The sequence below is a fragment of the Sciurus carolinensis genome, chromosome 10, assembly GCF_902686445.1.
Source record: "Sciurus carolinensis chromosome 10, mSciCar1.2, whole genome shotgun sequence".
In the NCBI taxonomy this organism is placed as follows: domain Eukaryota; kingdom Metazoa; phylum Chordata; class Mammalia; order Rodentia; family Sciuridae; genus Sciurus; species Sciurus carolinensis.
In genome coordinates this window covers 53408284-53422454 of record NC_062222.1, presented here as the reverse complement: position 1 = coordinate 53422454, position 14171 = coordinate 53408284, and positions in this window count along the sequence as shown.

Genomic DNA, 14171 nt, shown 5'->3' with positions numbered 1-14171 from the left:
AAAAAAGAATGATGGGGAAGTGCTCATGAAAATCAAAGAGAGATGAATAGAGGAAAGGAACCAAGGGAATGGAGGAGGGGGAGGGAAAGGAGAAATACTGGAGAATACTGGGGAACACTGAACAAATTGTATTGTTATCTTGTGTGCATGTACAAATATGTAAAGAAACCCACTATTATGTTTATTTATTTATTTACTTAGAGGTTGATAGACCTTTATTTTATTCATTTATTTATATGTGGTGCTGAGAATTGAACCTAGGGTCTCATACATGCTAGGCAAGTGCTCTACCACTGAGTCACAACCTCAGCCCCTCTTATGTATAATGCATGAGTAAAAAGATACGGAAGAAAAGGTTTCCTTATAATTTCACATGAAATTAGGTTAAAAATCAGGAAAAATCATCTAAATATTTGGGGGACTGAGTATTTAGCTAAAAATAAGGAATACAAATTAAAATTACTTTTAAATCATAATAAAGATCTTTGATAATGATATTAAAACTCTGGAGTGAAGAAATGTGATTTGAACTAGAAGTGATCAGTGTCTTAACCAATATTGGATTTATTACTTAGATAATTATGAGAATTCTTCAATAAGATAGTGATGAAAATTCTAAAATTTATTAAACTTTAAATTAGGCATGATTATGGCAGTGCTGTACATAGTGGTTCTAAAGGATAGATGGAATCTAAATGACTTAAAGGAGCCACTTAGGTAAGGTTTTTAATTTCTGATACAGGCATTCCTCGGTATCCACAGGGAAGTGATTCAGGACACCACCACCCCCCTTACCACCAAAAGCCTTGTACGCTCAAGTGTCTTATATAAAATGGCATATTAACTGTATGTAACCTGCTCATGTCCTCCAATGTACTTTAAATTGTCTCTAGATGATGATAATACCTAAGACCATACAGATGCTACAAATAGTTGTTAGATGTAACTGGAGATCATGCTAAGTGAAATAAGCCAGACTCAGAAAGTTAAGGATCACATGTTTTCCCTCATTGAGGAAGCTAGAGCGAAGAAAGGAAAAATGACCTGTGGTGCAGTGGTGGAGGGACCACAAAAATAAGAGATGAGATCAGTAGGTCAGTAGTATAGAAGTCAGCCTGAGGGGGGAGATAGGAGGGACAGGGAAAGGAAAAGAATGATGAATGAAATTGACAAAATTATGCTCTGTACATTTCTGAATATACCACATTGAAGTCCACCTTTATACGTATAAAGTATGAATTTAAAAATAAATGATAAATAGAAGGAAGATCAGTAGAACAGAGAAGGGTAATGGGGAAGGAGGAAAGAAGGGGAAGAGGAAGTACTAGGGACTGAAATGGAACAAATCATTTCATGCATGTATTATGTTAAAATGAACTCAACTGTTATGTATAACTATAATGTGCTAATGAAAACATTAAAGAATTTTTAGGTATTCAGTACAGATGCAGTTAAATTTTTTTTTGATCTGCAGTTGACTCTGAATGTTGAGGATGACTATCCTATCTAGCACCTGTTCGAGATTCTTTCATTGCACAGAAATAGTGAAATATGTGGCATTAAAAGAAAGAATGAGGGCTGGGGAGATAGCTCAGTCGGTAGAGTGCTTGCCTTGCAAGCACAAGGCCCTGGGTTCAATCCCCAGCACCACACAAAAAAAAAAGAATGAATGAAACTCATTGAGAAACATTTCACTACATCCAAAAAAGTGCTTATTTCCGGAATTTGGCTCATTTGGTGATGAAGAAGTGTGACAATATCAGTAATACTCTATCATCAAGGCATATTAAATTTCAAATCTCAAAGTTAAGTAGTAATGAGATTGGGCTTTCCCATACATACGGGGTAAGAGAATAGAATGATGGATTCCCTGTCTTACCAAAAGACTCATAAAAAAAGAAATCTCTGGGCCTCATAATGCTGGAAATTCAATGCTTCAGGAGAAATTCTGACAAATCCAAAAGTTTTTAGACATTTATTTGTATGCATTTAGCTTTCCCTTGTTCTTTCTATTCTGCACTAATAGGGAAACAGGGAAGATTACTCTGGAGCATTTTGGAGGTAGGACTAAATGTCTACCCCTGGATTGAATATAGGGCTATAATTAGGGACAAAAGGCAAGGTAAGGACATTGGAGGCTAGATGGAGAGATAAAGAAGTGGGAAGGACACTTGAAGTGTTCTTAAAGTAAGCCCTGTGAACCAAGAATGAGGAGGGAAAGCTTTTCTTTTCCCTTGTCATTAGTATTATTTTGTTATGAGTATATTTGTGTGTGTGTATAGATTAAACATATCTTTGTTTCCTCATTCTCTTATGTAACAAGATGTTTTGACTTTATATCAATATTTATTATTAATTTTACCTAATAGTATTTAAATCATGTCAGAAGAAAAGTAAATACCACTCAAGGATTTCACATCCTCTCCTGGGGAAGAGTTGAGTCTATTTTCAGTAGAATGAAAGATAGCTGTTTTATCACATCAGGCAAAATTAGGACCTTATTGTCTTTATTTGGAGGTTAAGTATGGTTTAAGGAGATTCATATGGGTAACAAGTTGACATGGGCTGGGTTTGTGGTGGTTAACTTATGTGTTAACATGACTGGGCTAAGGGATTCCCCAGACAGCTGATGATATGTGGTTTCTGGGTGTACCCATGACAGTTTTCCTGGGAGAGATTACTTTTCGAGTCAGTGGACTAAGATTAAAGAAGATTACCTCCAATAATGTGAGTGAGCATTATCCAATACATTGAGGGTTTGAATAAAACAAAATGTCATAGGTAGGTGAATTTACCCTATTTGAGCTGTGACATCCGCCCTCAGACATCAACCTTTCTAGTACTCTGACCTCTGGTTTCAAACTGTGACTTGCAGCATTGTCCCGCCCCCTCCAGTTCTTAGGACTCTGGACTTTTATCAAATTACACCACTGACTTTTGTTCTCTATTTTGCAGATAACAGATTGTGGGACTTCATGGCCTCCAGTGTGATCCAATTCCATTATTTCTGTTTTCCTGGAAAACCCTTATTAATACACTCCTTTTCACTCAAGCACTTTAAGGTCTACTGCCCTAGAACACAGAATTCTGGCTAACACCATTATATTTGTTCAGTAACTTTATTGGCCTTGCTGTACACACTAGCTTGAAATCTAGTCACTATAACATTGTTCTACTCATGGTAACATGATAGCACATTTATAAACAGTCTTGCTCCTGTACAGTGGAGTAGGATAAAGAGACTGTCATTCATATTGTCAATCAGTGATGTTTAGGTCTGAGTAAACTGTGTGGGCACCTTCCACATCTCAGCCAAAGAATGTTAAGGTAATAGAGATTTGTTGATTAAAAAAACTCCTATTTCACTAAATAATCATTTATTTTAAAAAAAATTTAATGACTGCTATGTGCTAGGCACTGAATTTGGAAGACCAGTAAGCATCAGACGACACAATGCATTAGGACATAATGTGTGTACATAAATGTGTGTACAGAGCAATATTATTGGACCTAATTCAGGGAATTAGGTTGATCAGGGAAAGTTTCTTGAAGAAGTTTATTAAAATGAGTGAAAAAAACATGCTGAGGCAAAGTCTGGGGGAAAAAAAGAAAAGAGGAAAAGCAGGGAAGACTTCTAGGCAGACGGAAAAACATGCAAAGTCTCAGAGATGACCTGGAAAGTTTGGGAAACCAACAGTACTCTGTGTGTGGTGTGTGTGTGTGTGTGTGTGTGTGCGCGTGAGCACGCGAGTGTGCACGCAAGGGAGAGGGAGAGAAGGAGAGAAATAAGAGGACATGAGAAGAGCAAAGACAGTCAAAAGACATGACTATAGATTTGATATTCTTTTATTCTGAAAGGGATAGGATGGGAAAATTGAATTTTCAACATAAAACGAGATTTTATTCATACATAAAAAAACTATGATAGCAATGAGGATGTATCAAAATTGTGTATTGGACACAGTATAAGCTTCCAAATATAACTTTATATGTATTTTTCTAGGTTTTATAAATATATGTTGTAAACACATATGTAAATAGCATATATTTACTCAACAAATTGTTACAGAGTGTACCACAGTAAAGAAATATAGTGAACAAGAAAAAATTGTATATTGGGGTGGAAACTAGAGGTAAGGAGAACAGTTACGGTGCTAATGAAATAATCCAGATGAGATATGATTGTGAGAAAGCTGAGATACTAAGAACAGATACTAGATAAGATAAATTAAGTTACTGATAGAGCTTGCCTGAAAACATTTTTTAAGATTCCCTTTCCATACATAAAATAAAATCATAAAAATCATATAGATATATGAAATCATATAAAACATAATAAAGTATAGCATCCTAATATAAATAACTTAAAACATAAATGTGTGAATTCCCTGTGCTTTTAGCTCTTAAAGAACTGTGAAACTGAAGTTTACCTATTACATATTTGATATGGAACAATGTAAGCTAATAAAATATATACTATATGATTTTAATTTTTTGCAAATGAAATCGCCTCTTGAAACAAATATAGGACAAACTGCCTCAGTTTAGGTTATTTTACATTTCTCATGTCTGTGCTAATTGCTATGTTCCATATGACAATTGCCCCACCGCCTTTCTTAGCCAGAACTGTTAGGAGACCTTTTTCATTCTTTGATGTCATTTGGTTTTCACATGGCCAAAAATTCTATCCAGAATTTTTTTTTTATCTATTTCTATTCTCATTTTCCCAAGACAAAGTACTATGAGCTGCCAACAAGATCATAAACCTAAATACAGCATAGGCTCTGAGTATCTAGTTATAAGTTTACACAAATTACTATATATTACTGATATAAATCACAAAACAAAAAAAAAATCTTGTAGAGAATTTAAAAGAATCTAGTTTTAGAAATACTGATGAAGATAGAGGTTATAAAAGTTCTTTTGTCATACACCTGAAGTGAAATTTGTTAAGACCTTTTGGCTCTTAAGTACTCAATCAAGAAACACTAAGCAGGTAAGATAGGTGAATCAGTAAATCTGATTCTATAGTTGAAAGTAAAAGAAGAAAGCCTTTAAAAGCATATTTTTTTTCTTTTGGAACTGGTGATTGAATTCAGGATTACTTAACCACTGAGCCACATCATTTCCAGCCTTTATTTTTTTATTTTGAGACAGGGTCTTATTAAGTTGCTTAGAGCCTCGCCAAGTTGCTGAGTTGCTCCAATTTGCGATCCTTCTGCTTCAGCCTCCAGAGCTTTTGGGATTATAGGTTTGCACCTCCCTGCCTGGCCTTTTAAATAATATTTTAAATGCATTTTAATAATATTTTTATTTTAGAGTATCCTTATTAAAAACCGTTCACTACAAAACAGTATGCTGTGTTACACAAGCAACAGCCTCATGCATCTCATGTTTACCCTCCCTCTCTCTTTTCTTTTTTTGGTAGTGGGGATTGAACCTAGGGGTGCTTTACCACTGAGTAAATCCCCAATCTTTTTATTTTTATTTTTGAGACAGGGTCATACTAAGTTGCTGAGTCTGGCCTCCAATTTACAATCCTCCTGCCTCTGCCTCCCCAATCTCTGGGATTACAGGCATGCACCACTATGCCCAATCTAAAACATCCATTGATTAAATCAAGAGACAACGTTGATTGATTGACTTCTACCACATAGGTTTGTGTAAGTTCACTCTATGATGACCACACAAGAAATTACTTAATGGCTCCCATCTCAGAGTATGTCCCCATTGTTAAGCCAAGCAAAATTGTGTGTTCTAAAGAAAAATTAGAATCTGGAAAGCAGAAGTCTGAAACAAATAGGTCATACCAGACTAAAATCAAATTTGTGGTAGGACTGCATTCCTTTCTGGAGGTATTAGGGCAAAATTATGCTGTTACGTTTCCCAGCTTCTAGAAACTATTTCATTCTTTGTCTTGTGAATTGTTTCTTTATAGCCAACAGTGACTGATTGAATCTTCCTTACATCTCATCATTCTGACACACTCTTCTGCCTCCTCCTCTTTTAAGGTCCCTTGTTGATTACACTGGGCCCACCTGGATAATCCAGGATAATCTCCTCAACTCAAGCTTCTTTGCCACATATAGATCTTTGATGAAATATCTGCATGTGTGTATGTGTTTATATATTTTCCCATTATTTATAGGGTTCCTTTTATCAGTATTTATTTATAGGTAATACAGATTAAAAGCCAGCAGCAGCCATAAGTTTTTTTTAAATTTTTTTTAGTTGTTAATGGACTTTATTTATTTTATATGGTGCTGAGGATCAAATGCAGTGCCTCACACATGCTAGGCAAGTGCTCTACTACTGAGCCACAACCCTAGTCCCCGTAAAAGATTTTTTAACGGTACTAAAGTCATAACAAGGTGATATGAAAACAGGAATACGAAAAATGCATGAACTACTTTACTGTGGCATAGCATAAGGGTTAACTATATAAATCTGAGTTCTGAATTTATTCTATTAGTTAGCCGAACCATCTCAATTTGTATTGGCTAGTACCTACGTCACTTCCAAAACTCACAAGCATGGACAGTAGTGTGTTAGGACTGGCTTATAAGTACCAACTTTAAAATTTTTAGGAATTTTGCAGGCAGGATGTTAAAAACAGCCATTATTAAATATTAACTATAATTATATTAAAATATAATAGATAAGGCTCAATAATGAATACTCAAAAAACTCATCATTGTACTACATTTTAGTGTTTACTGGCATGCTTTGGTGGTTCTGTCTAAGGTATCCCTCATGGTATAAGTACTACATAATAGTCTGATAGTGTGTACCTCTTCTCAATTCTGCTTCTAGTGATGTCCTGTGGTAGCCCATAGTAGATATACTTATCTGAGGGAAATCTGCAGATACTCAGATAAGAGATTCACCACCCTGTCTCCAGAATTGGTTATTAAATACTTGCCAGCAGACCAGTGATGTCAGGGCCCTTCAAACTGCACTGCCTACTGTCCACAGGAAATAACTGAAGCTTCAGCTACATGGAGAATTCACCTTTGTGAAGCACTTAACGCCTCAAGAAGAGAGAAATATTTTTGCCACAGAATAAAACACCTATTTTACCCCAGTGCTCAATGTTTTCATTTACTTCCAGGTTCTCTAAGGTTCAAGAGGGAGTACCAATATATTGCCTCTACTGAACAAGAGGGATTACTAACACTTTATGTCTGTGATTTCAAGTACAAGCATAAAATACCTTATTTGAAGTAGAAGTAGGATGTTAAATACATAAAATGTACTTGGCCAAAAAAAAAAAAAATAGAAAAGGCAAATAGTTCTATGTGATATTTTATTCATGTAAAGGAAACTAGAATAAAATGAAAGGGAGCAAAAAGATGCAAAAGGAGAGTTTGTTCTAACCCCCAAATCTGTTTTTCATTGGATAAAAGACTTTCTATCCAAAGTTACCAAAGATGTTGAATATTGTTAGGAACTTAAGTTCCCAGACATTAATAAAATACTACAAGCAGTCCACAGATAACCAAATAAATTCTGTAGGACACATTCTTGGTGTATATATGAAGAATAGCTGTTCTGGATTAAACTGGAGGAACCTAACAAATCATCTTTATAAACAATGCCCTATGTCATCACTTTACCAATAAATTTTACAGAATAGTGGAACTTCAGCGGGTACAGGTTTTTCTTTGTTGTTTTAAATGAGGAGAGAATACGGGTTACCCAGGAGATAACTTCTTTCTCTCTTTATGAATTCTTAAAATTTGTGAATAAGATTGAATAATCTCATGTGAAAAAATCTAAGCATATATGAAACTAATATTTGTAATACAGAACTACCTGTGGGACATTTCTATAATTAAAATTAGATGTTACTTTTTTTCTCTAGCCCTTGTCTTGGTTTCCAAAAATCAGTTCCTCTCCTGACTGACCTACTTAGTCACCAAGATTCAATACATTAGAGTAATCTTTGTCTTTACCCTTTTTGGGTATATGTGGGGTTGAACTCAGGGGCACTTGACCACTGAGCTACATCCCCAGCCCTAATTTGTATTTTATTTAGAGACAGGGTCTCACTGAGTTGCTTAGCCTCGCTTTTGCCAAGGCTGGCTTTGAACTTGAGATCCTCCTGCCTCAGCCTCCCGAGCCACTGGGATTACAGGCATGCCCACCACATGGGCTTACCCTTCTTTGTATTATCTGTTTCTGTTTTCTTTAGACCTTCAACACATACTACATTTTAAATTTTATATATTTAAAAAATTTTAATATTATATAGCCACTCCATGAGTTAAACAGATATTATCCAAATGATTATTGAGGGCCTATAAGGTGACTAGAATGTAAATAAGTGGCACCAGACAGGTTAAAAGACTGACTAATGTGACAGGACTAGTAATTGCTATCAGTCCTATGATTCTAACATCAACATTCTTGTCATTACACTATGATGTCTCTCATCAACTCATACTTGGTCCATTACTGTGAATTTCTCTGTCTCTGTTCTTCCTTCTCAAGTCTACCTTGCGTATCACCATCAGATAAACAGCTTCCTTTATAATATAGCACAATGAAGTTTTAAATGGCTTCTTATTGTATAGAAGATAAAAAACTAGAACTTTATCTCTGCTTTAATGCATAAAATCTCTAATCAAACTAGGAGACATACTTTGACATTTTTGAGAATTTTTTTAGTCAATGTTTTCCTTTGAATTACAAATTCTTGAGTGACAGCTATTACAGTGGATCTGGATATGTATGTACCAAGCATTATCTATAAACTAAACATACATACAATAACTACCTTGTATATTTTAACTGAGAGGGGTAGGGAGTTTTCAGTAAAATTGTTGACATTACAAGAGTTATTGGACTAGGGGCAGTAGTGCAGGCCTGTAATCCCAGCTGCTCAGGAGGCTGAGGCAGGACAATCCCAAGTTCAAAGCCAGCCTCAGCAAAAGTGAAGAAATAAGCAACTCAGTGAGACCCTGTCTCTAAATAAAATACAAAATAGGACTGGGGGATGTGGCTCAGTGATCCAGTGTCCCTAAGTTCATCTCTGGTACCCATCCCCCCCCACAAAAAACCCTGTTATTGGGCTGAGGGTGTAGGTCAGTGGGAGACTGAACAGTTAATATGCATGAGCTTTCCCCACCCCAGGACCAAAAAAATGGTGAGGGAGAGGGAGGGAAGGAGAGAGGGACACCTAGAGTTCGGATAATGAAGAACAAGGTGGTTTTGTCCATAGTTATGCTTGAACTAGAAAAGCTAAACTAAAAACAGATAAATACCCCTATTTAAAGGCAGGAAAACTACCAAATCAGTGAGGATTGCAGGGCCAATATCTAGGACAGGAAGAGGGATCAGAGAAATGCCTGCAGCATTTAGGGCTCTTTCCCTTGGAGGCATCTGGTTTTTCCAAAAGCAACTGAGAAAGTGAACAGAGCTTTTCATAAGATCATAAGACTGGGTAAGAGTGGGAAGAAAAACAACCAAAGTTTAGGGTTCTCCGTGGAAGAGATGAATACCTTGGGCTTTCAGTTGAGATTCTGAAGTGTTGTGCTGTAAGGATCAAATTGTAGTGAAAATAAATTAGAAATATGCAGGGACTGAATCATACTTGTCCTGAATTGGATTGTAAAGACCCTAGTCTAGAGTTGCCTAGCAGAATTTTTAAAAATCCTCTATCAAGGGAAGTAATGTTATTCAGAGTCTCACAATACCTCTACAATATTCTGTGTGCAATATCCAGCACATGTAAGTCATCAGTACATGAAAAGATAATAAGACTAGAGAAATAAGAGGTCATAGAAACAGAACCCATAAGGATTATGAAGGAATAATTATTATTTAAAATATTTATTACTTAAAATAACTATGACTAATGTTCAGTAACTTGAATATAAAAGTAGGAATATTTGCAGAGACTAGAAACACAACCAAATGGAAATTCTATAACTGAAATATTAAATACATATCATTAAATACATAACTGAAATATTAAATACATATAATAGCCAATTATACAGGGCTGAAGGAATTCGAAGAAAGTTCAGAAGAAAATATGCAGATCGATTTACAGAGAAAAAAAAGGATAGAAAATTTGGGAGACAAAGTGAAGGAAACATGGGATAGGTGTAATTAAAGATTCAGAAGGAGAGAAGTGAGTATGGAACAAAGTAACACTAGAAAAGTTGTCTAAAAAATCATCATGCCCAAGTTCAACAGTATAGATCTTAAGCAAGAAAAAGGCAAAACCATCATCTAGTTATGTTGTAGCAAACCTGGAGCAAATTTTAAGCATCCAGAAGAAAAAGATAAATTACTTTCTCAAATGAATGATAGAAAGGTAGCTGCTTTGCATATCAAATGATGTGCTCTTCGAAGTACTGAAAAAATATTACCAGCCTAGAATTCCTCATTAAAATAATTAACTTTAAGAAATTAAGACAAAATATATTTTCAAATAAATTGAGACCTTATCACCAGCATACCTGCTCCAGATGAAAGAGCAGCCTTTTAGAAGAAAGAAATGAACTCAGAAGTTTTGAGCTTTTGGAAGGAATGAAAAGCAATAAAAAGGGAAAATATGTGGTTAAGTTGGAATATTAACTATAGAAAACAATGCTAAAATTTGTGTTAAAACATAGATTTACCCATTTGTTTACAATAAAAATGAATTAAAAAAAACCCCACAGATTTAAAACAATAAAGCAAATTGAGATGAGAGGGCAAATAAAATGGTCTAAAGCATTTACATTGTCCAGGAAGTAGTAAAAGTAGTAATGCATACTAAAGTTCATTTAGAAACCAGGGATGTACAGTCTAATTTCTAGAGTAATTAGAAAAATATTAAAAGAAGTATAACTAGAAATCTTATTAAAAAGATGGAATAAAAAAATACTTGATCAATCCCACAGAAAGTAGAGAAAAAAAGACTGTAGACTGGATGGAACAAATATAAAACACAGGATGGCACCTTTCAAGGCTCATATTTCAGTAATTACATTAAATGTGAATTATTCCAATTAAAAGACAAAGATTGTCACATTAGATTTATAAAGAAACAAGTTAATTTATAGGTTGAACTCCTTTATAAAAATAAAATAAAATAAAATAAAAAATCTTTTGCCTCTTTGCAAGGGATAAATACTAGCAGGCAGAAAAAGAAAAGATGAAAAAGGCATATCCTACAAAAACTAACAAAGAAGATGTGGTTATGTTAATATCCAAGTTGATTTTAGAAGAGAACTAAATACAAAATATGAAACATTCTATGTTGGAACTGGGATTGTGGCTCAGTGGTAGAACATTTGCCTAGCATGTATGAGACACTGGGTTCAATTCTCAGCACCACATATAAATAAATAATAAAGGTCCATCAACAACTAAATAATATTTTTAAAATGTTTAAGAGTATTAATGGGAAACATAAAATATTCAAGTTAAGATCATTTAACAGGACTTACTTAAAAAGGGACTAATTATAAATATGTGTATAAAGTATAATAGAATTTCAAAGTATAGTTCTGTAACCCAGGGTTTACAGCTGGGGATATGGACCACTTTTAGGCCCAAAGAGATTAGGGGAAGGAGAATTTACCAGACTCTGCAAAGAGAATTGTGAAGAGTTCACTCTGAGAGACACAGTAACCTTTTTCAAAGTACAAATCCAGTTACAAGGTAACTTGTAAAGGAGGGAACTAGGGGAAAGAAATACTCTCATCTAATTCTTTCTACCATGCAGCTTCCTCCCATCAGATACAAAGTCATCACAAAGTGATGTCAATTCAGTTATGCTATTATCCAAAAGCAAAAACATTAGCCACCTTAGAATTAGCCCTATGGTATGGGATATGAGAAGTAACAAAATCAGTTTCATAGAACCTGCTTTTCAGCTGGTCATGCAGCCTAGATTAATTTTAGCTGCTTTCTTTTACCACATCACGGAACTCTTTTCTAGGTGATGTAATTGAACCATACATTTTTGTAAGATCTGAGTCTTAGTGGCATTGTTACATTTTTTGTTTGGTGTGTGTGTGTTTTAACTTTTTGTCAGAATAGTGCTAAGAGGCATCTTGGTGAATATCCTACATTCCATGTTGTATCATCCCTAAAGCAAAAAGGGACAGTAAAACACCATGTCCCTGAATGTCCCTTTCTGTTCCCAAAAACCTCTCCAAGTTAAGGGAACAAGGAGAGCAAGTTTGGGTTGGAAAGTCCAGATACATGTTATCTTGAAGGATAATGGCTTTCTCTTTTGCACACAGGGAACCAGGACAAGTTAGTATTATCTATAGAAAGCTACTTTCTTGCATGTATTTCTCATTTGGCTGGTCACCACTGGACAAAACACCATGAGGGAGAGAAGCGTTTTGGAGGTGCTGTCAGCCTATCACCACTGAATTCTTGGAGCAGACGCTGACCTACTTCTTGTTAGCGTTCCCCAATAAAACATGTCTCCCATGCTATTCCTGGCACTTTCTTTGGCTTGTCTGCAACCTACCCCACCACTCTGGCACAATTGAGCTGTGCACAAGACACACATGTTGTACTACTTATTTCATTGTGTAGCAGCAGTTGAGTTTCCCCTTATTAAATAGGATCCCTCACCCCTTTCAAAAGAATGATCCCTTTATATCTAACTTTTAGTTTACTGTCATAAGTTCAAACTTTTCAGTGAGCAGTGTCTCCATACTTCCTCTCTTGTAAACTTGTACACTTGGACCTCCAAAACTACTAAAGTTTTGGGGGCCAAAAATTTTTTTCAAGTGGGTTATTATGTATAAGAGAATAACCAATAAAAAAGCATAAATATGAACACCAAAAGATACATAAAATAATGTTCATAGCACATACCTCATAATAGCCAAAACATGGAAATATCTCCAACAAACATCAACAGAAAGTAGATAAATAAATTGTGGTAGGACTGGGGATGTAGCTTAGTGGTAGAACACTTACCTAGCATGTGTAAGGCTATGGGTTCAATTCTAAGTACAATAAATAAATAAATAGTGGTACATTTGTTAAAAAAGAATATTATATAGCAGTGAAAATGAATGAACAACTGTCACAGGTAATGACATGGATAAATCTGATAAACATAATATTGAAGCCAGACACAAAAGAATACATTATACATAATTTAATTATATAAAGGTTAACTATTGGTAAACCTAATAATCTTTGTTGTTGGAATTCAGAATAGTGACTATCTTTGAGAAGGAAGTAATGATTAAGAAAGGACAGAGTAATTTAGTTATTGATTTGGGTGTGGGTTACATAGTTATCTTCTTTGTGATAAGTCATTGTTCACAAATTATATTTTTGTAGTATTCTATATGTATGTTATGCTCCCATTATAAAAGTTATTTAAGTCTATGGCCTGATCTCAGAAAAAGTTATTTAAGAAAAATTCATATAAGGACTTGGGATGTAGCTCACTGACAGAGTTCATGCTTTGCATGCACAAGGCCCTAGGTTCAATTCCCAGCACTGTCAAAAAAAAAAATCATATAATTCCCCTCTTGTGGGTGACGTATAATTTCTCTAGCTACTTTTGGGATAATTGTCTTTGCTTTATCGTTTGACCTAATGTGCATAGGTGTTATTTCCTTTGAAATTTTCCTGCTTGTGGTTGTTTTACAAATATGTAATATTATGCTTTTATCCAAATATTCACCAACATTTTGTGAAAAAATAAAAAAGAGAGAGAGAGAGAGAGACTATTCTTGTCTCCATACTTAGCATATGTTTTGAGGAAGATGGCACCAGATATTGATTGCCAATTTTTGGCATGTATTCATTGTATTGGTCAGCATTCCAAATCTGTGGAAGGTGGTCTCCCAGCTGGTCCCATAAATTGGATCAATATTCTAATTTGTTTCCTTCATGTTCCTGTCTAGCTCATCAACTCATAAGCCACTGACAATGTATCAGTATATACTCTTACCTCAGGCCATGTCTTCTAAAGTTCTTCCTAGTAAAAATTTACCCTTACTGGCGTGTTTCAGGGCCACCAGTGGAATTGTAGTGTACTAGAGACTACTCATATCATCTCCCAGCAACTTACTGCAGATCTTTTCATGAGCCAACAAGACCTATAATTTTTCTCTTGTATTAAATAGGTCAGAAGGAGCTCTTTAGGAGGCCAATTTATGTGGGTTGAAGAAGCGTTGAAGGAGGAGGGCAGT